The sequence below is a fragment of the Spermophilus citellus genome (assembly GCF_964194105.1).
Source record: "Spermophilus citellus genome assembly, chromosome: 6".
NCBI classification, from domain to species: Eukaryota; Metazoa; Chordata; class Mammalia; order Rodentia; family Sciuridae; genus Spermophilus; species Spermophilus citellus.
In genome coordinates this window covers 83,586,026-83,612,420 of record NC_138187.1, presented here as the reverse complement: position 1 = coordinate 83,612,420, position 26,395 = coordinate 83,586,026, and the positions used below count along the sequence as shown (strand labels likewise).

The 26,395-nt window shown below is 42.3% G+C and overlaps 1 protein-coding gene across 5 annotated transcripts in view; it reads left to right on the top strand.

The window, feature by feature from the left end:
• CAMK1D (calcium/calmodulin dependent protein kinase ID) overlaps positions 1-26,395 on the top strand; it is a 406,117-nt gene that overhangs the window by 282,548 nt on the left and 97,174 nt on the right. The gene's annotated exons all lie outside the window — the stretch shown is intronic.

The following is a 26,395-nucleotide window of genomic DNA, read 5'->3' as shown; positions in this document are numbered from 1 at the left end:
TAAATGGTTACTGGAGGGGTGAGAAGAGCAGGGCATGGTGGTGTGTGCCTGCAATCCCAGCTAATCAAGAGGCTGAGGCAGGACAGTAGCAAGTTAATGTGTTTCTGGAGGGCCCCTGGGGATTAAGCCTTGCCTCCAAAGGGGTATGTAGCATTAGTCACTACCAACTCCACTGTACCAGAACTGTGACCTTTACATGGTAGAACTCTCTGGGGACACCAAGTGTGGCTGCCTTTTAGCATCAGATACAGGATTCAGTGCTGAGTGACTCTCTGTAACATCTGGAGGAGCCACCAGGACCCAACAATAGCTGCCCTTCTTGCCTACTAAGTTTAATCAAATATCTTCTTTCCCAGGGAGTACAGCTTGTTTAACTGATAGTGAATTGAGCCGGAGCCTTGGAAAGAGCCTGAGTTCTTCATCATCTGTTTCCAGGAATAGTTCTTCAGACTCCTGAATTATGCATATTTTTATTCAGAAAATCCACCCCAGGCCTTCTCGGTGATGATTTACTGTCTTCCCTGTTCTCAGTCATCTGGGCTTGATGGAGAGAGTGGATGGCATTTTTTAGTAGAAACCAAGTCATGGAAGATTAAGGAGAGGCGAGGGCTCCAAGGAAAATTGACTCTTGCTTTGGGAACAGATGAGTGGACAGTAATGGGGAATTTGGACTCTCAGTATTCTGTTTTGCGGGAGATTAGGAGGATTAGGTGGGACTCTGCATTACCTGCTTCTTGGCTTTAAGTGCATCTTATTTTCTTCCATCATCTCTCAACTATAGCTGCCCTCTGTTTATGGCCAGGGAGCTGATGCGTTTTGCTGTGCACGTAAAGAATTTGAGTTTTCTGGATTTGAGTCCCAGTGGCAATAGCCAGAAGGAGTTCCATGGGCACAGTTAGTTTCCAAGGTCCTTTGATGCTCATTAGCCTATCTGGAAGTTAAGATTGTTTGTACATTTGAAGTGATATCATTTGTATCATATATGTACTTACTGACTGTATACCTGAAGGAGGTTACTTTGCATGTGCTGATACAGCATAATTGCAAAGATAAGATGTGAAGGAATAAGCAGCAGCTTGACATTGTAGTGTATACTTTTATTTATGTCTTTAAGCAGTGTTGCATGTGGACACCTATGATTCTATGTCCAGAAGTGCGTGGAGGAATATATAGAAAACTGCTAGAGGTTGATTCTTAGAGGAAAGGGCAGGAAAAATGATTTTTTACTGTATACCATTTTATACCATTTGAATTTTTTTTCTTTATTTGCCATATTTTTTAAAAAGTTAATGAGGCCCCTTTTATGTTCATTCATAGGACTTTATGGCTTCATTGTAGAGCCAGATCTGTAAGAACCTTTGGTTCTCTCTAGTTGGTGGTGACCAACCTCCAATAGTAATTATTTTGCTACTACCAATAATTCTTACAGCTGTGAGAATCAATTATCACTGTGACAAAAAAAAATTCATTTCGCTGGCATAATCAGAACCTAAATCCTCTTCTATAGAGATTGCGATTGAGGGAGGCAGGTGGTTTCATATTCTAACTAGGAAGAGACCCGATGTGGCTCATTTTCAGAACAGATTCATTTTTAATATCAGCCTTCGTACTGAGCCCTTAATGACTTGGGTCTTTAATTATCTCACTGAGCAATTTATGTTGATTGAAGATAAGCCATTCTCTTGGACTTACTGATTCTATGCTCAGAAAAAAAAATGACACAGTGTGTTCTGACAAATTGTGTTTTAACACAATGCCTACTGTGTTGTGCTCCAAAATTCATGTGCCAAAAATGTTTACTTCTCTCTCTCTCTCTCTCTCTCTCTCTCTCTCTCTCTCTCTCTCTCCCCCCCCCCCCTCTACTGGGTTTTACATTCATAGTAGATTAAAGATGCTGTTTAATTCCTACTGTTACTTTAATATATGATCGTGGACTCTTGGTGAGTTCATGAGCTCCTGATATTGTTGTAACGTGACATAATTGTGGATGGATGGTCACGGATGGCTCCTAAATCCTAAGTTATATCATCTCATGAAAAACCAATCACCAGATGAAACCAAAGAGCATATGTGCGTGTGCTGCTGAGAGTTCCCAAACCAAAGGATGTCATGCAGTGATAGGACAGGAGACATCATTTTCCACAGTGCAAGCCAGAGAGCCACTGACCAAACCCAGAGGCCATTTCTCTCAATTCTGGAGCTGAATACAAATGAGAAAATGCTAAAAGTTAATAACCGTGAAGAGTTGCAATATCAGGAATTCTCTTTCCCACCATATGGCTCAAAACAATTGTGCCTTCTTGTCAATAGACCTCCTGCTCTTCCTGCAAAACATCTTGGGACCTTCTCAACTCATAAGCCCACATGTATTTTGGTTTCTATGATCAAAAGACTTTGAGAATGGCCATAAATACAACTGAATAGTGACATGCATTTGCAGGTTAGATCTATTTTGATCTAATTGTTAAAATCAGTTGAAAACAAATAATCCCTGCTCATAGGAAATGGATGTGAGAGTTGGACTTGGAGGTAAATGAAATACCAATTTTATTAAGGCTCTGCCTGCAGAATATTTTCTGATCTCATTTTGTTTTGCAAGAGCAGGACATTTCACTGTGACACATGTCACTGCATTTTCGAGAGTGGATTTTAAGGGGCTCGTTTGTTCCTGGTCTGAAATCCTTCTTGGCTACCAGAAGAACGGGTGCTTATGGTTATGCCCACGTGGCTCAAGGGGCAAAGCTCCACCTGGTGCCAGTGGCTTTCCTAGAAGAGCATCCAGAATGCAGTTCTGCTTTTATCCTAAAAAAGTAAAAACAAAAATTACTGATTGAAATAAGAACAAATACAAACCCAGTAATAGTTACTAACCTCTAGTTAGCTTATGAAGGAAGATGCATAAAGAAGAGATTACAGAAATTACTAACAGCTCAATAGAATTTGGGGGCTGAATTTCACAAGCTTTTTCCTGCCTTGGGAGGACAGAAAACTCTTCCCTATGATGGAGGTAGCGTGGCTGTACTGATCCTGCAGGAGCATAGAGTTCCTTTAATTCTAAAACCTTTATAGCTTGAGTTTAACCTCGGTGTCTGGGTAATGAGCCCTGTTTTTTCAGAGTTTCAAAGGCTGTTTATGCTTCAGAGAAAGGAAGCTTTAAGTTCCCTTTTCAGCGGCATAGAAGAAGCAGATTACATTCCACAGTCTCCTGCGCCTGCCTTGTGCAATGCGGAGTAAACTAAGAGAGATTATGACCAATATTGTCACCTAGGGGGTGACTGTATTTGTTGACTTAAAGGTTTCCCAGCAACCAGCTCTAATTCTCTCCTCCCACCCACCACCACCTCTTTCATACTAAGCTTAATCTCTATTAATTGGTTAAGTATTCTCATTCACCAAACAAAGTATTGCTCTAATAACCTATTTCTCCTTGTGTTGGTTTGACGTTTGTTCTATGAGGAGTTTGTGCCTCTCTGTCACCCCTCACCCCAAATTAAAAGTATGTTTGAACAGAGAATGCAGCTAAAAGCACATATAAAGGAAGTTTTTTTCACAAAAGAGTAGATATTAAGAATGGGTTTGAACCAAGGTTGTAATTTACAATTTAAAATGTCCTCATATTCAGTTTATTACTAAGTGGAAAACAAACCGATGTTTGCAGTTGGTAAGTTTATTCCTGTGGTTCATTTTGATTTGGGAGTTTAACATTTGATCAGAAAGTTCACACGCTGTGACAAAATACTTGAGAAAATCAGCTTAAAGTTTCAGACCTTAAGACAAGTCAGCAACCTCAAGTTTAGGCAAGAGTTTATATTGCTGCTGAGTTTGGATTTGATAGAGTAGGGAGGGTTCCCAATTTTCAGCCTTACAGCAATATCTACACTGGTTTTTGACCAAAGAACCGGGTGCCTGGTCTAGCCAGGTTAACACTTAAAATTTACCAATGCTGCTCCTTACAGCAGGCTCCTGGCCTGTCTTGTTACTGCTCATTTCTAGTAACTTCAGCAGTAGAAGATGCTCAGTCTAGCTCAGAGATGATGTTCAATCCATGTGTGTTGAGACAATCAGTGAATTTATTTTTCTGGAAATTGCTTGCTTATGTTTTTGCCCACTTTTCTATTTAAATTACTCGTACTTTTCTTATTGATTTATAAGACCACTTTGGTTAATATAAAAATTACTCCTGGGTCAGTTAAAAGTTTTACCAACATTTTTCCTGTTTCCCTTTACTCTTTAAATGGTTTTTGGCCACAACAAAGTTTTTATCTTTTATTTTCATGAAGTCAAGATTATTGATATTATTCTATGGTATTTCTGAGTTTATATCATGCATAGGCAGGTGTTTTATAACTCTATATGATTAAAAAATAGTATGATCTTTAGTATTTTGTTATCTCATTATTGCATAGTAACCCCAGGTACTACTATTTCAGTCCTTATCATCCTCAGTCTGTCTGACCAGATCCTAGGTTTCTGTTTGGGGACTTCCCTGATTAATCAGGCAAGATATATATTTTTTGAAGAAGTATTTTTTTTTTTTTTTTTTTTTTTTAGTTTTAGTTGGACACAATACCTCATTTTATTTCTTTGTTTTTATGTGGTGCTGAGGATGAGACCCAGCACCTCCCATGTCCTAGGCGAGAGCTCTACTGCTGAGCCACCACCCCAGCCCCTCAGGCAAGGTACTACCCACTCTTCCCACTCTGTTGGATAGGACCTGGAATGTGTTTTCTTGCCCTGAGGCATGCCTGGGGGTAATTTCTTAGGTGCCTGCATACCTGAAGTCCCTTAGCCCATCTTGGGACCTCTAGTCAGCTCACCCAAGTTCCAGGACATAGCATTCGGTGCTATGGTGTCCTTGTTGGGACTAGGGCCCTGGTTCAACTCCTCTAGCCTGCCTCCTCCAGTCACTGGCCAAGGTTCTCTTTCTAGATGGATGGGCTCCCCAACTTAGTGCACTGAACCCTGTAGTGCTGACCACAGCTTGACCCTGCCCCATCTCACCATTTTACCCCTAGGACAGTGGCCTGCAGAGTGTTGGCCTGCATATTACTTCATTGTACCAGATCACCACACAATTAGTGGCTGAAAACAACACTCATTCATTATGTTATGGTTCTGGAGGTGAGATGTTTATGTCTATGTAAAGGCTGTTTATGTCTATGTAAGGCTGTGTTCCTCCTGGCCACGCTGTGGAGATCCCGGCCTGTCCTGCCTCCTGGAGGCCGCCTACTTTTCTGGGTTCCTGGCCTCGTCCTCAAAGCCAGCAGCAGAAATCTTCAAGTCTCTCTCTCTCCCTTGCTCTGCTGCTCTGCTTCCATCACCACATCTCCTTCTTGTCTCCTGTAAGGACCTTTGGGTTACACTGGGCCCACCCAGAAGGTCCAGGCTAATCTCCCCATTTCCACGTGTGCAAAGTCCCAATTGCCACATCATCTCACATACTCACAGGTTTCTGGGAATAGGCCTGGGGCATTGTTGGGACCCATGGTTCTGCCTCCCTCAGCTTCTATCCTCAGGATAGCCTGATTCCTTTAGCTTCAGCCCCACCCAGGCCCAACTTCCTCTCTGTCCCCACTGGCCCTGTGGTCACCGAAATCTGACAGTGAGATAATACCCAGCATTGATGATTATTTTAAATAAGAGTTGACACCAGATTATGGGGTGTAGTTCTTCAGTGTATCATGGAGTGTGATGACATGCAGAAGCGCCTCCTGCCCCTACAGGGATCCTTCATGCTTTTTCCTTTTGATTACTTAGGACTTTTTGGTTACTTAGGACCTTGCATGAGGTCAGGTGTAGAATTTTCCACCCGTGCCATCATGCTGATGTTCAAAAAGTCATACCTGGCTCCAAAATTCAACAGTTCTGTGATATGATCCACAGAGCTACCAAATGACCCAAGAATAGTCAATTCAAAAGGTAGCCTGTTAAAAAATAAAGGACCATGATAACTTTTCGAAAATAACTTAAAGAATCATGTGGCGCTTCAGTGTTTCCTGGATTATTCAATAATTTTTCTAGAATGAAAGGCTTGGAAATTGCTGCTTTCAAATTGTCCTAGGAGTCTGAGCTTCTTAAAATATATCCATCTCCTTGAGTTCCATGTTCATATTCGTGTTCAACAATATTGGCCTTAATGGATGAAGATGTCATTCTCTGAAAGCTGTCACTTACTGGCTCAATTCTACCTGTAATTCTTGAAGTACTTCTTCCTGTATTTGGAAACATAAGAATTTTCTACTCAGTAGAACAAGTAGTCCTAGTAAATTCCTCCTTTGATAGGAAAATGGAATCTTCAAAGATAATAGCTTATGAAGATGTGTCAGTTTTGTATGAATACATATAGTTCAGGATTGGAAGTGTCTCCATCGTGGCAGTGTTATGGAATATTCCAGAACATATAGCTACTTGGATCCTTTCAAAGTGGATCAGAGTTCACAGCTAGCCAGTTTTGTTTGCTGTCACATGTGTATTACTTTTCACTGAACTCATAAAAAAATGACAATAAATTTAATATAATTCTGATTAAACAATTAGCCTCTCCTGGGGGCAGTATAAGATACAGACCAAAACAGGGTACATTGATAGTACACCCAGAATTTAAAAGAAACTGTGGAATCAACTCTGAGTTAAATACAGGTTGAGTATACCTTATCCAAAATAAGTAGAACCAGAAGTCTCCTGATTTTGAATTTTTTTCCAGATTTTGAAATATTTGCTTGTGCATTTAAGGAGATATTTTGAGGACAGGATCCAAGTCTAAACAGGAAATTTATCTATGTTTCATCTACTCCTTATAAACATACCCTGAAGATATTTTAGACAATACTTTTAGCATTCCCACATTTTTACCAAGACCTGTTGCATGAGGTCAGGTGTAGAATTTTCTACCGGTGACATCATATCGATGTTCAAAAAGCTTCTGGTTCTGGAGCATTTGGGATTTTGGATTTTCAGATCAGGGGTGCTCAAGATACCTTTCATATGATCAAGATCTAGAACCAGCCTAGATTGTGTCTAGAGAGTCCCTAGAAACTAGAGAAAGCTGCTCAAGCTTTGACCTCCTGGCTTATTACTTTGTGTTAAATATAAGACAGCCAAGAATAAGAATAGGAAACTGGATGAACTGCAGCAGCATCACTGGGTGTCTGAGAAGGCAAAGATGTTTTGTACAATCCAGAATCAGTGGAAGACCCTAGAAATGGGGGCTCTTCCAGTATTTCTACCCATGGGCCTGACCTTCTGCCTCTGGTCTGGAATCTGGCCAGGAATGGTTTGGGTGTGGGTTGTGGGCTGTGTCCATTCTGTGGCCATGTGATGTGGAAGGTCAGGAGGACTTTTGGGTGGTGTCTTCTATAGGAAATGACCTTCGTGGTTTCCAGAAGTCCCCTACTAAATCCCATGAAGTTCATTCAGTTCACTTGGCATGAATTGCAACTTTGACAGGAAAGCTTGTGTGGCCTTGGAGTGGCTGCTATTTACTGAAATAGTGACTAATTGGGCCAAATTTTCTAAAAATAGGGACTTTATGAATAGCAGTCTATTGTCAGACTGGATACGGTTTTCTTTCTGCCTAAATTACAGACACATAATGCTGGTACAAGAGTTCAGCACGATGTTTGATGCTTAATAGTTGCTCATGAAATTCTAAAATAATTCTTAGGTGTACCCAAGAATGTACCCTGGATTAGTAAACACTGAACCAGGGTAAGTCACAGGATTAGGTTCATTTGAGCTTGTTGTCGCAAATTTTCATATCCTTGTTTTATGTGTGCCTCTGTTTAAAGACACCTCATTTAATACATGTAGTTGATTCATTGACATTGAACTTACAACCTGCAGCACTAGAACTCAGACCTGAACAAAGCTGTGGAATACATATAAGGCCTCTCACAGCTTTCTTGAGTTCAGGAACCCAAGACAGCACTTAAGCACTATGTGTGGGTACTCCTGTTTTAAACAAGAAGCACAAAACTGTGAAAAATCTGGCACTAAATCGATGCAAAATGGATACCTGTGAGAGGAACCAGTGTGACAGGTATGGATTTGTATGACCTCAATTGGGACCATGTGCATCTGGTGACTCAAATTTCCTCTCCTCTGCTCCTACCCAAGAAAGACCACAAAACTGCCTCGAGTACTGATTTTGCAGATACCAAGGAATCATAGCAAAGAGTATGAATTTGCAAGTATAGAATTCACCAGTCATGAGGATTGATAGTTTTTTTTTTTTTTAGGATTGATAGTTTATATTTTAATTTTCTTTTTTACAGATGTAGGAAGCACAAAATTTTCCCCTGCCTGTTGGAGATTATTGAATATTTACCGCTATTTTAAAGTTGACATTTTTACTTTTTAGTTGCACACAGATTGTTTAGCGTCCAAAGGGTTTTCACTTCCAATGGCTTGATCACCAAAATGAAGAAGTGATTTGAAAACAAACAAAAACTCACCAAAAAAAATGCCAAAATTAAAAGCACAAAGATTTTAATTAATGAGATAATGATGATGAATTTTTAAGGTTTCCTTACTGATCAGACTTCAGAATTCTTCCAGTACAGAAGGGGCAAGGAGTGGAGATGACTCCCTCCGGTCAGCTAAATTGTCTCCTCTCCTGGATTCAATTTTGTTTCAGGTAGTGCAGTTTCTTCCGCAGACTGTGCCTTCCACTTCAAAATGTTCTCTCAATATCCATTTTCCAATGGCCTTTGCATCATTTCCTGGTATCCACTTTAAGAGCTTGCTATAAAATAAGTTTTATTTTTCTCCAAACATATCCACTTATTCCTAGAAAGGAAATTTCTAGTTCTTTCCCTCTAGGGTGGATGAATCCCAAATCAGAGGGGATTAACATGAGAGGCATATTTCCCATCCATGGGCTATCCATCTGGGAGCCTGGCTGGGGATCAGCACTGCTTCTCCAACTGTCCATTCAGAGACCAGGCAGGCAGAGTCTCCTGTTCTGCACATGGGTATAGATGTCTGGCTGGCAGAAGGGAAGAGGAAACGTGTAGGGGGTCGGGTGGGCGTGTTTATGAAGGCCCCAGAAGCAGTGTACACTCTTCCCACATTCTTGGGCCAGAATTCATATATGTGGCTCCTCTTTAGATGCATGGGGAGCTCACATGGGGGCTGGAAATGGGGGCTCCCTTGTTGGGAACCACGTTCTAGAAGCAGCATTCTGTTCTATGACAGGCGAGCATGTGTGTTCTTCCCAGACAGCCAGTTGTCCCTGACACACCACAGAAAGTACTGCAAAGGTGAAATTACATACGAACTGAGGTCAACGTCAAGGGAATGAGGTTGTTGGATGTATTTGTGTCAAATTGTCCTTGTGTCCAAGTTAAACCCCTGCTAAACCTGGTCTTTCTCAGAGGCATAGGAGCCCTTGATCAGTCATCCAGACGATCAGGCATGAGTGTCTGTTTCTCTCTTTTCTTTCTTTTTTTTTTTCTTTTCTCCTGGTGCTGGAGATCAGTCCTAGGGCCTTGTGCATGCTAGGCAAGCACTTTACCAGTGATCTACACCCCCAGCCCTTTGGGTATCTGTTTCTGACACTCACAGGAGATACTCGATGACAGACTCCATCTGTCCTCATGCGGCAAAGACACCCAATAAGGGCAACTTGAACAAACATCAATGCAAAAATGCCTGTGTCCTGACTTATGCACATAATGGGGCTAGACTCTGGCAAACATTTGCCTTATATTATCTCACTTCATCCCTAAATCCCCATTTTGAGGTGGGTTCTGTTATTGAGATCCCAATTTTAGAGGTGAGGAAACCATATACACAAAGACACATACCTTGCTCACAGTCTCATAGTCCGAGCAGCCAAGCTAGGATTTCAGAGGGTAGCATTGAGAGCGATTTATGGTCCCACAGTGGCTGAAGGTCACTGGGACTGTGCATTATCTTAGTTACTTGCTAGAGAGTATGTTCCCTTCAGATGGTGATGCCCAGGCTAGGACTATTGAGAAATTCACACACGCATTTTACAGACAGAGAAACTGAGGCTTAGCAAATAAAAGGCACAACTAAGGTTCCATAATAGTTCAGAGTCGTTTCCAAGTAGGCGTCCCTGACTTCATGGCTTCCTTCTAAGCAAGTGGCTGGTCACTATGAAGAAGATAACTACTTGCCAAATAAACCTTGCTGGCGAGGCTCAGGACAGCCGATATGGAAGCCACCAGAATGATAGGCCAAGTGATAACACAGCAAGGAAAGGCCAACCTGCAAGTAACACCTATGTCAGAGCTCTGTCCAACAGCACCCATCCCTGTGACACCTAAATATGGTGAGAGACAGATCTGACTTCGATAAAAAAGTAAAAAGCCATCATAAAGTAAATACTGCTACTTATTCAAAAGCATGAATTCCACAGATGAATCCTGTGTGCTTTGATACTTGTTTCTCTTTATGGTGAGTCAAAAAATAAATCAGTGTTGTTCTTTGAATTATTTCCCAGCTTTTTTGAAATGTGTTCAACTGACCCTCCAATTAGTGGTCTTAATTAATGCTCACCGCAGGTATGCCCAGAACTGTGCTATATCCGGCCCCCTCTTCTTCACCCTCGTAAATATAATTTTAAGAAGAATCCTCATCAGGGCAAAGTTAAAAAATGCAACGTTATTTATGTAAAGCCCCTTGCTGTTACCCAGCATTCAGTGTAAGTGTGGCTAATTACAGTCGGCAATTCCCATCGTTGCAGGACTATAAATAAAACTTCAGTGTCATCATTAGAGTTATTATCTTAGTTTTGTATGAGACATTCAGTGAAAATGTCTAGGGACAATGGAAATGTGGACACACTGAGACCTTCATCTGCCACAGCCATCTTCTAGAAGATGTCACATTTTCAAGAGTCCTTATGTTTTCTCCTTTAAAGTGATAACCCTCAAAAAGACTTTCTTTGAATGATCCATCAAGTATTAGAAGTCAAGTGCAGTGTGTGTTCTGGATGATTGACAGTTTATAATGTGACAACTGACAATAAATTGAGTTGCATCAAACTTTGTGAGTGCAGGGTGGCACAGTCGTTGAGACCTTTAGACAGTAGGCAATGTTGTCCATGTGACTCCCTTTAATGTGTGATAGCAATCATTTCATATATCTCCCATAAAAAGTCTATTTTCTGTTATGTAATGTGAATTAAATATAATTTATTTTTCTTGTTCTAATCAATTTTTTTTTTTTGCAGTGGTGGTGTTGATAGTAATTTTGATCCTAGGAAAGTGAACTAAAACCTGGTAAAAGTTGTTGGCCAGAATCGATGGGGTGCAGTGGCACATGTCTATAATCCCAGTGGTTCAAGAGCTGAGACAGGAGGATCCCACTTTCAGAGCCAGCCTCAGCAACTTAATAAGGCCCTAAGCAACTTAGTGAGACCCTGTCTCAAAAATTACAAAGGGCCGGGGATGTACTTCAGTGATTGAGGGTCCCTGGGTTCAATTCCTAGTACCAAAAAGAAAAAAAAAAAGAAAGGTTGTTGGGTAGAATCAGATTGTAGGGGCAGTGGGTATGCTGTCTCTCATGGTCCAGTGTTACTGCTCAGCAGAGATTGGGGATAAATTAATGAGCTCACTTAATGAGTGGTTTCAGACCACAGGTTAGGTTTCTTCACTCCCAGGTCTTGAACTATTGAACAGAGATCAGTTCAGTGCATTATGTCCAGGTTTAAAAAAGAAGAAAATCGAACAGAATTGAAAATTATAATGTACCATACATAGTAAGGGTAATAAGATGCTTTATGCTTTTGTTACGGAAGTGTGTGTGTGTGTGTGTGTGTGTGTGTGTGTGTGTGTGTGTGGTGTACTGTATGCTTTTCCAGGCAGAGAGCTACTCCTGTTCAAGGTAAATGGAACCAGGGATAAAGTGCATTATTGTGCAACCAGGACTTAGGCCAGAATGAAGGTCTTCAGCATCCTTACAGAGGATATAGACTTTCTCTCAGTCTCATCAAAATAGGATGTTTGGTCTGTGCTACTCTAAAAATAGGCAATATCTCACTTTATCTGGGATGCCTAGGGGGAAAGAATGCTTTTATTAATTGCACAATAGATTAACTAAAGGTAATGCTAACTAGAAAGAGGGGTTTCGTGGTAGCAGTAATTGGACATCTTTACAAGATGCATAATGATACTGTAGTATCCTTATTCAGTAGTTATACGAAAATCATTTCATTTTTTATTAATTTAGGAAATTACAGTATGCCAAAATTAAGAATGATGGTGTAGCAAAAATAGATGTAGATATTATATAGAAAAGATAGAGTTTCCCTGGTTGTCTAATTTATTGTTTAATATAAGCAGATTTTTTTAGAGAGAGAGAGAGAATTTTTTAATATTTATTTTTTAGTTTTCGGTGGACACAACATCTTTATTTTATTTTTATGTGGTGCTGAGGATCGAACCTAGCGCCCCACACATGCCAGACGAGCACGCTCCCGCTTGAGCCACATCCCCAGCCCCAATATAAGCAATTTTTGAGTGCCTACTCTGTGTCGCCTACCCAGAGGCAGAAATGGACCTGTAGATACTTGATGGCTATTTAGGGTCTGGGTGAGTCAGCTTTCCATCATGTAACAAGATGCCTGAGATAATTATAAAGAGAAAAGTTTTGTTTGGGCTGATGGTTTTGAAGATTCCAGACCATGATCAGGTGGACCTGTGGTTTTTAGGCTTCTGGTGGGGGTAACTGCTGGCAATGTGGGGGGAGCACGTGGTGGAGAAAACCACTTACCTCATGGCCAGAAAACAAGAGAGGAAGAGGCTGGATACACAGTCCCCTTCAGAGACACACCCCAATGCCTAAGGACTTTTCAGTCAGCCTCACCACCCATTGGTGCCACCCCAGGGATCAAAGCTTTAACACATGGGCCTCTCAGGGCATTCAACCTCCAAACTGTAATGGGGTGAGAAGGTTGAGAATGGAGAAAAATATGCACAAATTTACCTGGGATTTTAGTGGAAGTTGTACTAACTGCAGTTTGGGAAGACATCACCCATCACGAAGATCCCTGAAGGAAAACTTGCCGAGCAAATAAGAGTTTTCCAGCTAGAGAAGGAGAGGCGTTGGAGGACATATCCCGACTCCAGAACACAGCTTGGAATTTGCTTTGTTCAGTCAGCAACTGATCTACTTCAAGTAACAATTGCTTCTTTTTCTTAAAAACAGAATTTAGCCAGGCACCGTGACTCATGCCTGTAATCCCAGCTCAGGAGGCTGAGGCAGGAGGATCATGAGTTCAAAGCCAGCCTCAGCAAAAAGCAAGCCTTTCTAAGCAACTCAGTGAGACCCTGTCTCTAAATAAAATACAAAGCAAGGGCTGGGGATGTGGCTCAGTGGTTTGATTAAGTGCCCCTGAGTTCAATCCCTGGTAGCAAAAAGAAGAAAGAGAGAGAGAGAAAGAGAGAGAGAGAGAGAGAGAGAGAGAGAGAGAGAGAATTTAGAAAAAAATTTGGAGACTTGGATAATTACATTTTCTATAAATTCAGTTTATCAGAAAGCAGCAATAAATAATGTGTTTTTGTTTTAATATGAAGTGAAGGGATTTTTGTTGTTTTTGCTGTTGTTTAGTTTTGTGTTGAGAGCCACAGCGAAGAGGCCCCAGCAAACTTCCAGCTGATTGGCTCACAGCAGCCCCAGCAAACTTCCAGCTACCAGCTCATTGGCTCCTCTGCTGTGATGCTCATTGGGCTGTTTCCCTGCCCTTTCAGACCACAGAGCTGCTCATTGGGGGACTCTTTTGGCTCGGCCGATGTGACCCAGCCAATTGGCCTCAAGAGCAGGAGGAGTGGGGGAGTTGAGAGGCTCGTGGGAAGCCAGTGGTGGCAGTTGGGCTCTGAGGGAATTCCTGAAGAGCTCCTGTGGTGCAGAGTGTGTTCTAAAAATAAAGTTTGTTTCTGCTTGAATTGGCTCCTGAATTGTGTCCAGTCAGACTGCAGCAGTTTTGTTTGTTTGTTGTGACTGGGGTAGAATTTGTTCTGTGTAATTTTGATTTTTGACTTCCCATTTACTAATCCAGTTAGGCATCTCAATACCTTCTTTTCCATAAGAATTGCAAGTGTTTATTAAAAAGGAAAAGAGAGTTAGAGGGTCAAATAAAGCTTTAGTGGCAGGGCAGGTGGACAAATCCAGGGATGAAGGGCAGGGACTGTCTCCTGGAGGTTGTTGCATGGCAGATGTGGAATAAAGATGGAGTAATGGCTGGCACTGGCATTGATATGGGGGAATTCCAGAACAAAGGCCAGTGTGGCTTATTCAGCACACGGTTTCCTCTGCTGACCTCTCTCTGAATCCTCATACTCGGAGAATGATGAGGACGGCTAGATGACTGGAGGACCGTTTGGTACAGCAGAAAGAGCAGGAATCTCAGTCCTGCCCTTCAAGTCCAGCCCGCCCCCCCACCCCCCCCACCCCCCCACCCCGCCGCCCGCCCCCTAGCTCCAATGCATCAGGAAGAGCCTCTTTGAGTCGATGTCCATAGCTACAAAATCAGCCCCAAACATACTCCCTTGAAGCCATATTTTTTTCCTGGTGAAGATTCCTAAGGATTTACATGTGTTTAGCGCAGAATCCAGGCCAGAGGTTGTGCTCTGTAAATGGATTTTCTCTCCCCTGACCTCTAGCCCCACATGTGATCGCAGGTTACTCTTTGATGAGGAATCATCAGGGTGGCTTTGTCATTGCAGTGCTGAACGTGCATTATGTCTTGTTTGACCCTCCCTCTCTAGAAGTCAGAATACGTTCCTGCGACACAGTAAAGTTCAATGTCCCATCATTTCAGCCTTGGCCTTCATGCCCCTCTCAGCAGATGTGTGAGTGCAACTGGGATTCTGCCATCTGTGGTATAGGGATGATGTACCAGGCTGACAGGGCACACCCAGCTTATGCCTGGAGGTTCCGAAAGTCCTGGTGGCAACTGAACATGTTTACCTTCTCTGTAAAAAATACAGGCTTTGGGTGTGGTGAGAGTGTAGGAGGTGAGAAGAAGGACGAAGCAACTTAACAGGATCTGATGATCAAAAAAGCATAGGAAAGGTAACAAATATGCTCTGTGTTTTTCCCTGTCCTATCTCTGATCCTAGTTGGACCTCAACTTGGGATAATAAAACAAAACTCCAGATCACATTAATGCAACTTGGTTTTTTTTTGTTCAACTCTGTTGTGTGTGTGTGTGTGTGTGTGTGTGTGTGTGTGTGTGTACTTGAGATTGAACCCAGGGCAGTTCTTTATTTATCTATTTATTTATTTTATTTTGAGACAGAGTCTTGCTAAGTTATTTAGGGCCTCACTAATTTGCTAAGGCTGACCTTGAACCTGTGACCTTCCTGCTTCCGCCTTCTAAGTAGCTGAGATTACAAGTGTGCCCCTGGCCGGCCCAAGTTTGTAATATACTCCTTGTTACTTCTTTCTGTGATCTTTAGATGACCTCAGCAAAAGAGCTGATGTTTTTCTTTGCCTCTAATTTAAAATAATTTGCATGTCTCTTTTCTCTTTAAGAGCACTCGTTTCCTGGAATCGTTTTATAGATATTAACTTCCAGAGGAGTTTCTGTTCAGAGACTTTTGGATACTTGGGTGGTTTATGTCTCTTCATTTGGAGATGGTTAGATACTGACTTTCAGGTAGTATGAACTCCTTAAACCAGGATATCATTGAGTTTTAAATAGGGACAACTTGTTTGATATAGTAGATCTTGTTTTAAATGACTCCAATTGTATGTGAGGGTCTTGAAGTTTTTATGTCATATAGTAAAAGCCTTAGCTGGAATCTACACTCCATCTTTCAAAGTGTGTTTCTCCTGTTCCCTTTCATTCCTGTGGGAATTCCAGTGTTAACTTCCCCAATATTTTAGTCTTTGGAAGCATGTTACATTACACATAGACATCTACATTCTACATATAGATATGAATTCTCTCAAAGATGCTTATTGTAAAATTGAAGGGATTTGAGACTCAGTGTCCAGGAGGGAAGGTTATGGGGCAGGCCTACTTTATCACATGAGGAAGAGTCCCGCTCAAGCCTCATTGGTTGATTCTATGAAGTTCTTAGAGTGAGTCCCTCCCCCACCTTAAGTCCTAGAGTAAACTGAATGTCCACAGGTAGAAGGGGAGGATTGACCTCTATCCATATCAGTTCAAAACATTATTGTCCCATCTTGGACGGGGCCTTACCTACATCCTGACAAGGCCTCTGCAGTGGCTTCCCAAAAGGAAGTACTAGGCCCCTGAGTCACCTCCTGGGCTAATCTGGATCATTTCCTTTATTGCCAATTATAACTATAGTGAGTTCATTAGAAACCCTGTGCCATGATTGATTTTGAAACTTACTTGCAATTTTGTAGCAATTGTCCAAAACCCAAGGCAGTATGAAGACTGAACTTTGGAAGTGAGAAAAAGCTGCTGCTTCTTCTTCTTTTTTTTTTTTTTTTCAAACTAACTGTGGCCCCTGGAGGCAGATCCAGATCCTCTGAGCTTAGATTTGAGCTTCTGTGAGCTGGGCAAGCATCTGCCTTGCCTTGCTTGTGTGGCATGGGATTCAAAAGAAACAGTGAAGTAAGCCGGGCATGGTGGCACATGTCTGTAAGCCCAGCGGCTCCAGAGCCTGAGGCAGGAGGATTTCGAGTTCAAAGCCAGCCTCAGCAACTTAGCGATGCCCTCAGTGACTCAGCAAGACCTTCTCTGTAAATAAAACATAGAAAGGGCCGGGGATGTGGCTCCATGGTTAAGCACCCCTGGGTTCAACCCCTGGTGTCAGATGCTGATAGCCTCCCATGTACGAGACAATAATAAAACAACCCGGTGAGATGGGGCAGGCTCAGAGGCTCTGCAGGCTCCACGGTTAATGTGCTTTGGGAACTAAGATGACTTTTCTTTTCCACAGTGCCTAACCCAGTGTTCTGTGTAGGGACAACTCATGGTTGTCCTGGAGACTCAAACTGAACCAGGCAGGTCTAAATCATCAAAATATTTGAAAACTACAAGGAGCCTCAGAAGACTAAAGGCTGGAGGGGTTAAAAAGACAGCTGAGATGGTACTGGAAACTTGCCTGACCTTGGATGGGAAATGGAGCTGGGAGAAGGTGGGGAGGAGGTGGCCCCTCTTAGCAGAATCTGGTTGGAGCTGTTGCCAAGAGAGCAAGTACACAGCCTGAGCTGTGGCAGGGGAGGGGAGAGCACAGGTCTATTGGGAGAAGGTGGCATCACCCCTCATTGTGAGACTTTCCCCCTGGGTGAGTCACTCTGTCTAGGGGCGGTGAGAATCTGAAGGTGGAGGCTCTGGGGAAGCCCAGGTGGAGCCTGGAGCCTCCACAATTATAGAAATGGAAAGCTTTTTAAAAACCCAACAACAACAGCAACAACAACAAAAAGATGTTGAGGGTTCCTAAAGATGGAATACGTTGTAGCTAAGAAAATTCTTGGCTGAGAAAATGTGGGGAGTGCTAAGACAGTTGTTGGAAGATTTGGATTCCCCCTCCCCCCTCTTGGTTAAGGGAGGAGACAAGGAGCCAGTGGCCATAGAGGGGACCCACTGTCCCCACCCAGTTTGCATTGTTAAAACAAACATAAGAATAGAAGACTTTGCAATGCAGTAGAATGTGGGGAAGGAAATGAAAATAGGAGAAATATAAAGAATTCAATGCATTCATTTCTTAAGAGAATAAAAATATCTTGAACTGAGACTCATAGCCCAAAGCAAATAATCTGCTAACTTAGAAATGTCAGGAAGCCTTTTCACAAGAACAAAAGGAAGTATAGCTCTTGAGGTGTGCCAAGAGGGATCGTGAAGGGCCTGTGTGGTTTCATCTGTCACCAAAAAGCCATGTTGGGTGACTCGGTTTCCTCCCTGTGGCACTATTTATGAAAATATCTATTTACCTAATGCTTTGAGAAGACATTTGAATTTATGATTTAATCAGTTTGAAAATATTCTGCTAAGCTTTGTCACTTCATTTAATTTAATTTTTTTTATTGTTTGGTGGCTGGTGGACTGCAGGCAGATTTAGCAGGAAAGATTACTAAGGAAGATCATCTTTGCTAAGGAGCTAGCAGGAAGGAATTGAAGAAAGAGCAGCAGATGCCGGGCACTTCTTGTTTTAGGCTCTGTCCACCATATTTACTGTTTGTTTGTTTGTTGTTGTTGGTGGTGGTGGTGGTAGATAGTGTGTGTGGTTTCTTTTTAGTGTGTATTTGTCTTTGTTTATTAGCTTGTCGTGTTTATATGGGGACTGCTTAAGAAGCTTCCAAACAATGAAATAAAAGCACTGATAGTTTTAAGGGGAAGAGTTCAGGAAGGTGCCATAGAGCATAAGGTAGATGCCCTGGTTTTTTTAAGTCTGTTCATTAATTCATCATTTTGGATACATACATGATTTTCCTCATTACCTAATAAAAAAAGAAAAGTTAAGCCAGGTGTGGTGGTGCATGCCTGTAATCCCAGTGGCTCGGGAGGCTGAGGCAGGAGGAGAGCAGGTTCAAAGCCAGCCTCAGCAAAAGTGAGGCACTAAGTGAGACCCTGTCTCTAAGTGAAATACAAAATAGGGCTGGGGATGTGGCTCAGTGGCCAAGTGCCCCTGAGTTCAATCCCTGGTAACCCTCTCCTAAAAAAAAAAAAAGTTACATGATGGATAGGTGAATGTACCTGGGATTTGGCTCTTTTTCTTGGTCTGTTACCTTGGTTGGTCTGTTACCTTGGTTGGAGGCCAGCCCAGCCTATTGTTTTAGGTCCTTGTTCCGTGAACCCCTCCCACAGGGTGCTGGCAGTGGTTATCTCTGAGATCTCAACCCAGGATAGAAACACTGTTCCTACTTAGCTTCATAAAATTTGGAAAACACAGGATAGTGCATTTTGAAAGTGAAAAGGCAATCTGCAGTGTCTTGTATATTTTGAATTTACAGGAGCACATGCACTTGGGGGGTCCTTTCCTGGTCCCAAGCTGCTTGTTCTTCTGTTTTCCTCTTGTACTGACTGGTCACAGTCCTCTCCTGCTCCCAGCTCTCTTTCCTGTTCCCTGGGACATAGAACACAAAGTACCATGCTTACTCTAAAATACTGAAAATCAGCCCCAGAAGAAACATAAACCATGGAGACTAGCAGCTCTTCAGCTGTCTAGCAAAAACAAGTTGCCAGTCCCCAGATCTCTGGGCTCCAGATCAAGGACCCACACAACCAGACCAGGCCTACGCAGCCCACTATCCGTGGGACTTGGATTCACTCTCTCTTTATCTGGGGGCCTCGGACAAAGGGTAGCCCTTTGTCTGATTTCAGCATCTTCTTGTGAAAATCCAGCATGGCTTTAAGAGTATTTCAGATTGTGTTACAACATGGCCTCCTACCCCAAGCCTTCCTCTCTGTCTATTGCTTTCTTGGTTGGTTCCTTCCACCACTATTTATTATCTGCCCCTACCAACCAACGTGGACGGTGCCAATGATTTAAAAGGATATGATGATATGGACATGATAGCGTCATGGCCCTGCTTATAATCTGGAGTACGTGTGTGTGTGTGTGTGTGTGTGTGTGTGTGTGTGTGTGTGTGTGTAAGGGGATAGGGATTAAAACAACTGTGTTCAGTGAAGTTCTGTCTTCTGGAATTAGAATATTTGTATCTTCCAAAAGATAAGTCCTTTAAGGGGCCGTTAATTCATTATAAAGGCTCAGGAATAATTGGAATGCCTATTTTGGGGGGTTTTGTTTGTTTGGTGCTACTAGACATTGAATCCAAAAGTTCTCTACCACTGAGCTACATTTCCAGGCTGGTCTGCAACTTACGATCCTCCTGCCTCAGCCTCCTGAGTCACTGAAATTACAGGAGTGCACCACCTCACCCAGTTTGATTCTTACTGCAATGTGCTGTCAGTCACTCTGTATTCACTCTAAGTCATGGGTTAATCTGGGATCCTACACAGTCCTTTGGTTCGATCGGTTAAAATGGAACTAGAGATAGACAAAGATATAATCCTAATTTCGGGATTTCTGATAGAGGTGGTGTGATCATGTGCATTCTTGGCAGCAGAAGGTGGCATGGGGAGCTAGCAGCATGTGGTGGCTGGACCCCTAGGCATGTAAGCTTTTCTAAATGTGTTCCCAGTGTTGGCCCAGAAAGGTGATCTGCTGACAGGTGAATGGCAGATGAGTTCATCATTTTTTCATTCATCCAGGAAATATGCTTCCATGGCATGTAGTTGCTGTACTGGAGAAAACAGCTGTGGAAGTGGCCGTAGAAATACTGACCCCTGGAGTAACAGCACAGAGTTACTTGTCAGTTTATCTTTTTTTATTGGTGGTGGTGGGGGGGGGGTGTTTCTGGAGACTGAACCCTGGGTCTCACGCCTGCTGTTTGTGCTCTGACAATGCGCCACATCCCCAGCTGTTCACAGCTCTCTGCTGTAGCTGCTGCTGCTCTTCCTAAACAGTAGCTTTCAAATTCATCCCCTTGGGGTCCTCAGGTAAGTCAGGGAGCTCAGGGGGTGGTTCCAGTCCTCATCCCTGCCTCCTCCACCACTGTTTCACCTGTTACATTTTCTAAAAGCATCGGCAGCCATTGCCTCTGTGTGACCCATCACATGTGGTTTAGTCCCATCAGAGGATGACTTGGAATACTGGTGACGTTCACTGTAAAGACAAGGTAGAAGCAAAAGTCCTAATTTCTGGGGGAAGCATCCTCCTGCCAGCACATCCATGACCAGTGGGCATGGACAGAGATCCACAGTAGTCTCCTTGCATGGAAGGAAACCTATTAATCAAAAAGCCCCAAGATTAGTTGGCTTTATTTTGTGTGACCTCCTCCTTTACTGCATGGATCCTCTCTAGAAAAGGTTTCTGGAAATCAACATCAATCTACCTAGAAAAAATGAAGAATTCCTAAGTTCTCATGTCATCATTTTCTCCCTTAAACAATGAAAAAAAGAGAAAAGGAAAGTCTGATGTACTGAAGTAATGTAGGAGCTAGACATTCTTTTATTGATTGTTTCTTCGTTAATTCTGAGATTAGCCTCTGTGGCAGAGGCTTATTAGCTTTTCACCAAACTCATTAACTTTTCTCCCTGGGAACAGAGCTGGTTGTATTTCCTAGTTAATTCTGCAGTTAGATTCAGCCCAGTGACTTGCATTTGGCCAGTGGAATGTGAGTGGAAATGATATGTATAATTTCCAGGCCTGGCTCATCAAAACCTCCAGTGCAAAATCCTTTGTGTGCTTTCTGGACCCATGGAAAAAAATCAGCTTCCTGTTGAAAAAAAGGTTCAACATCCAAAAGGAAGGAGAGTGGATTCCTGGGTCACTCCTGGGAGGGGGCACTGATTGTGAGCTTTGCGTGAGCAGGAAATACATTTCTATTGCATTTGAGCCATTATGCATTTTGGGGCTTTGTCTGTGCCTACAGCTAGCATCTCCTGACTAATAGAGGTTGTCACCATAATTTCATCATGATTAGAGAGGGGAGCTTTAAGAAGCACTTGGAAATTCCAGGAGCAACAGAGATTCTCAGCTGAAGGACTTAAAACTTCCCGTGGCGAATGTTGACATAAGGGCTAGACCATCATCAATGACCAGCTACTGAAGGAGCTGAGTGAGGCCAGATTTGCAAAGACCTTCCTACCTCCACCTCCCCCGAGGATTCCTGGTATTAGTGTTTTAGTGGGGGTGCCACTTAAAGCTTGCCACTAAGAGAATGAGAGACACCCACATGGTATAGGGGGGCTGTACAGTACAGCTCCGGAGTCTGACTGTATAGTTTTACAGCCTGACTCTGCAGCTTATGGAGTGGCTTTGAACACATCTCTTAATTTCTGTTTTTCAGATTTCTCTTCAAAATGTGATGATCATAGTATTTATTTCACAGATTGTTGTGAGGGTTAAATTTTATACATATGTATATATAAACCTATCAAATATGTATATATAACTTCATTATGTAAAAATTTTACATATATGTATACTTAGAACAGTATACATCATACAGTTTTTCAAAAGAAAATTATCTGTTATTATTTGTAGCCAACTGATCCAAAGACAGACACTCATTCTTCTTTTGTTTTCCTGCTCAGAATTCAAGGTATGTTTTTGCAAATAAGAACAATAGCTGGTTGCAGATGGAATGGAAATAGTTTATGCTGCAAATATTTTTATGTAACATTATGCCGCATCCACCAGAATATTTCAAACAGTCTACAGATAACTTTCAGAAGTTGAGCTGTACCCCATCATTCATTCCATACACGTTTATTGAACATCTATAATATATTAGAAACTACACCAGCTGTGTAAAACATAAAAGCAAAAAATTAAGAGCCCATAGATATATTGTTATAATGTGACAGCCATTGGCTTTGTGTATCAAAGTTGTTAGCCTCTGGAAAGCAAGTAGGAAGACCACCCCAGGCTTCCTTAGGACTCAGGTCCTGCAAGTTATGAAGCTGTAATAAATAATATGTGGCCAGCAATGCTTGGATTAACCCACCGGCTGCTGCCTAGGCTTGATCCAGCCTTACTCGGTGGAAATGCAATACTTGGAAGCATGACCCAGGCAGAAGGGAGCTTGTAAAGAAAAACACTGTAATCTACTAAGAACAAAGAACTAATCTCACAGCAGTGCTTTTAGCATACAAAGACACTTGAAATGAGCAAAACCCTATCAGGGACAGGTACCCCCCCAGTGTACACTAAGATATGTCCATAACTGAGCATAGGTGCATTTCCGTTGTGTTTGGCATTTGAGCCATCAGGAGAGGAGTTTCCAACCACCTTGTTTAGACCTTAAAATGGATACTTTTCTGGTGGACTGTGCTTTTGTAGACATTGCTAGTCTTTGATCACAACAGAATCCATCTTCCACATAAACCTATTGGATAGCACCTGCAATATGAAAATCTATCCTTTCACCCTCACCCCTCTGCCTTTTTATATTAATTTCAGTTTAAGAAAGTGTTCCTGCGCTGGGATTCCAGGAACAGTTAGCTGGTTTCTGGCACAAAGCAAACCAGAAACTGGCTGTTTAAGTCACAGAAAGTGATATGGCTTCTGAGGAATTATAACAGGGCAGTCTAAGCGGACTGGGACAGAGGCGCCACCTGGAGGGAGGAGGGGGAAGAGCACAATGAACACAGACCCTGTTTCACAGGCATTTAAAGGGGAAAGAAACAGTCCTTACCTAATAGAAAGCAAAGAACTTATCTTGTAATTTAGTCTAGATTAATAAGCATGAGAACACATCGTTACAGGATCTCTAACAAGTTCTCTTCCTTCCTACCCTTTGTGGTTTTTACAATGGATTTTCATTTAAATGCTTCATTTATATTTATCTTTTTTTGAGTGTGGAGACCCTAAATTGTTTCCAAGGTATTGCTGTTTGTCAATACTGCTAGATGATTTTTCATAGAAAACAATGCCATACAGAGTATTCTTTGCTTCCCTGAGATGAAGTGGAGGTCATTGCATTCCTTGTTGATAGGAGGTAGGGAAGGACGTGGCCATGAGCCAGGGTCCTCACACTGCTGCGTGTCTGCCCTTTCTAGCAGATCTAAATATCTGCTCCCCTTGCACCACCTATTCCTGCAGAAAAGCCAGTGCCAGTCTAGAATTAAGGGAACATTGACAGCAAGATAATCAAATGTTACTTTTTAAATATTCCGTGAAAAATAACTCGATCCAAAATGTAGGTCGATCAAAATTCTGTTTGTATATTTCTCATAAAGGTAACACTTTTTCTTAGGCAGGCTTAATTTCAGATGCTTTGTGTGCCCTACATTAGATCAGGTTTCTTCCCAAGTTTTTGTTTGTAAAATGTGTTTGGCAAACCTGTCATGTGCTCCTTGGTTTTGTTTATTGCTGTTTTGAGGAGCAAAGGCTCGTATCCTTGCTGATCTGTCTATTGAGCATCTGCTACTGTGCATGAATAAGGGACAGAGCAGATGTAGAAGATGCTTCTCAGAATTTCGCCAAGAAGCTCAAGAGCCCTCCCAAGGACAGCCCTCCTCTCCGTTGGTGGAAGCTCCTCAGAGTCTGCAAGAAGTGAATTTCTCAAAGCATCCTGCTGCCAGGGTCCTTGTGGTGGGTTCACAGATGTTAAGCTGCAGTCCTTGAGTCGAGAGTCCTTACAGCAATGAGAAGGGCAAGTGCTAGAACAGGCATACACAGCAAGACAATGCAAAGCCAACCTCAGGAATTGCCATGAGAAGGTACCCGGGGGGGGGGGGGGGAGGTACTCCTATAGCAAAGCACCACAGCAAAACTCTGTCCAAGGCTGTGTGTTTCTCACAGTCCTAGTGTGTAGAAATCCAAGATCAAGGAGCTGGCTGATTCATTCCTACAGAGGGCTCTCTTTCTGGTTTGCAGATGACCTCCTTGCTGTGTGCTCAAATGGTGAGCAGAAAGAGGGCCTAAGTGTCTCTTCCCATAAAGACACTAATCCCATCACAGGGACCCACCCCCATGGTGTCATCTTACCCTACTCAGCTCCCAAGGCTCCATCTCCTCACACCATCACATCGGAGCGTGGGATTTGAACATATGAATTTGTAGGGGGCGGGGGATCAAACATTCACCTTGTAACAGAGGGGAAGGTTGAACTGCAGGGGTATTTTGTTTTTTTCAAATTTTTTTTAGTTGTAGTTGGACACAATACCTTTATTTTATTAATTTATTTTTATGTGGTACTGAGGATTGAGCATGCTCATCACACACACATACACACATACACAAACACACACACACACACACACACACACCCCTTTACTGATGAGAAAACTAAGTCACTGTGAAAAGATCTGAGCAGTTGTATGACCAAGTGCATTTCCCCGAGGCAAGGCCCCTTCTGGCCATTCCTAGAGACACTGCTTCCATTTTAGATATCTGCAGGGCTTCTGTAAGTGGGCACCTTTTAAGAAATCAAATGTCAGGAAGCTTATGGAGGAGACATAGGCTTATCATAGGTCTTGTTTTGGTTTGGGGTTTGAAGTATGGCCTTAGGGTTAACTTTGCTCCCCAGAATTCCAGGGGTGCCCATTGCTAAATAGCTTTTCTCTACTGCTTGTTGGTTAAACTGCAAAACCAAGGAAGGAATGCAGACTTTGATCAATGTTTGCCGAAATCTGAATAGGGAGAAAGGAAGAAAGGACAGTAGGCTATCCTTGGCTAGTCACTCGATTGGTTATTGGTATTAATCAAAAGACACAGAATGCCAATTTTATTAATTCATACTGAAATGTGTAATTGTCGAGTGGGTTTGTGTTTGCAAAAATACCTGCAAAGGGAAACTATAATCAGAAGATTGCCTGGATGGGTGGAAGCAGAGCAAGAGAGGGGCGTGGGGGTATGTTGCTGGCTGGTGGCATCAGGCTTTCATAGATATTCTGAAATCTCCACTTCCCCTGTGGGTGCATCCCTGCCAGAGCTCATCACAGCCAGTGACCAGGACTCAGCCTTCCCTAGCAATGTTGGGGAGGCCCTGCTGACCATGAGGATGGTCTCCCCACTTTATGCTCCCATTGCTGACTCCCCCCAATCCCTCCCTATCTCAATAGGTACATTCTGTATTATAGAATATAAATCTAGGCAACTCTCTACCTTCACACATAGTGTAGTCTCCAAAGCAAGCACCACCGTGCAAAAGTTGAACAATGCATATACTTAAATAGTCCTATCTCAGAAGGTTTAAGATATATTTGTATATATCGTCGTAGGTATATGACAATAGACTTAAAGTCCCTAATTATCCCAAGTCTTTAAAGTCACAATTTTTGATGATATATTACTGGCATGCCACATAGTTCTTGGCCTTTGGTTTTTTCAACTAAATGCAAATGGTTACCTAGGTAGAGACCATGGAGCATTCACCTGGGCACTTTTGCTCCATTTCACGAGTTTCATCTTGTCCCATCTCGGTTGCATCACTATTGTGAGATCTTCATTTCTTACTTCTTATTTCAGTTGCATTTTATCATTTTCCACTTTCTAAAAAATAAATGACAACTGGGAAGTGCTCCAGATAGTCAAACAGTGGAGCCATTACCACTGTGCAGACCCAGTGATTGTCTGCAGACTTGACTAATGGAAAGAAGTCATTGCCACAGTGCAGAGCTCAAATTGCTTCTATGAAAATCCAATTTTTGCATGCAAAGGACAAAAATACCATGTGATCTTCCATAATATGCTGCGTTTTAAAGTTCAATGTACAAAACTTAGGGACCTTTATACCTTCCATCAGATTGTACTTGGGTCTGGCAGGGAGGTGACATTTTGCTTATTTAAATAAATTTAATAAATAATTATTGAATGCCTATTATGTGTCAGGCAGCGTACTAAGCATCTGTTTCCAAGGAGAAGAAAAGGAAAAACACCTGTCTCTTGTCCTTGTGTGTACCTACAAATCATCCTTATGACGTAGTTTTCAAATC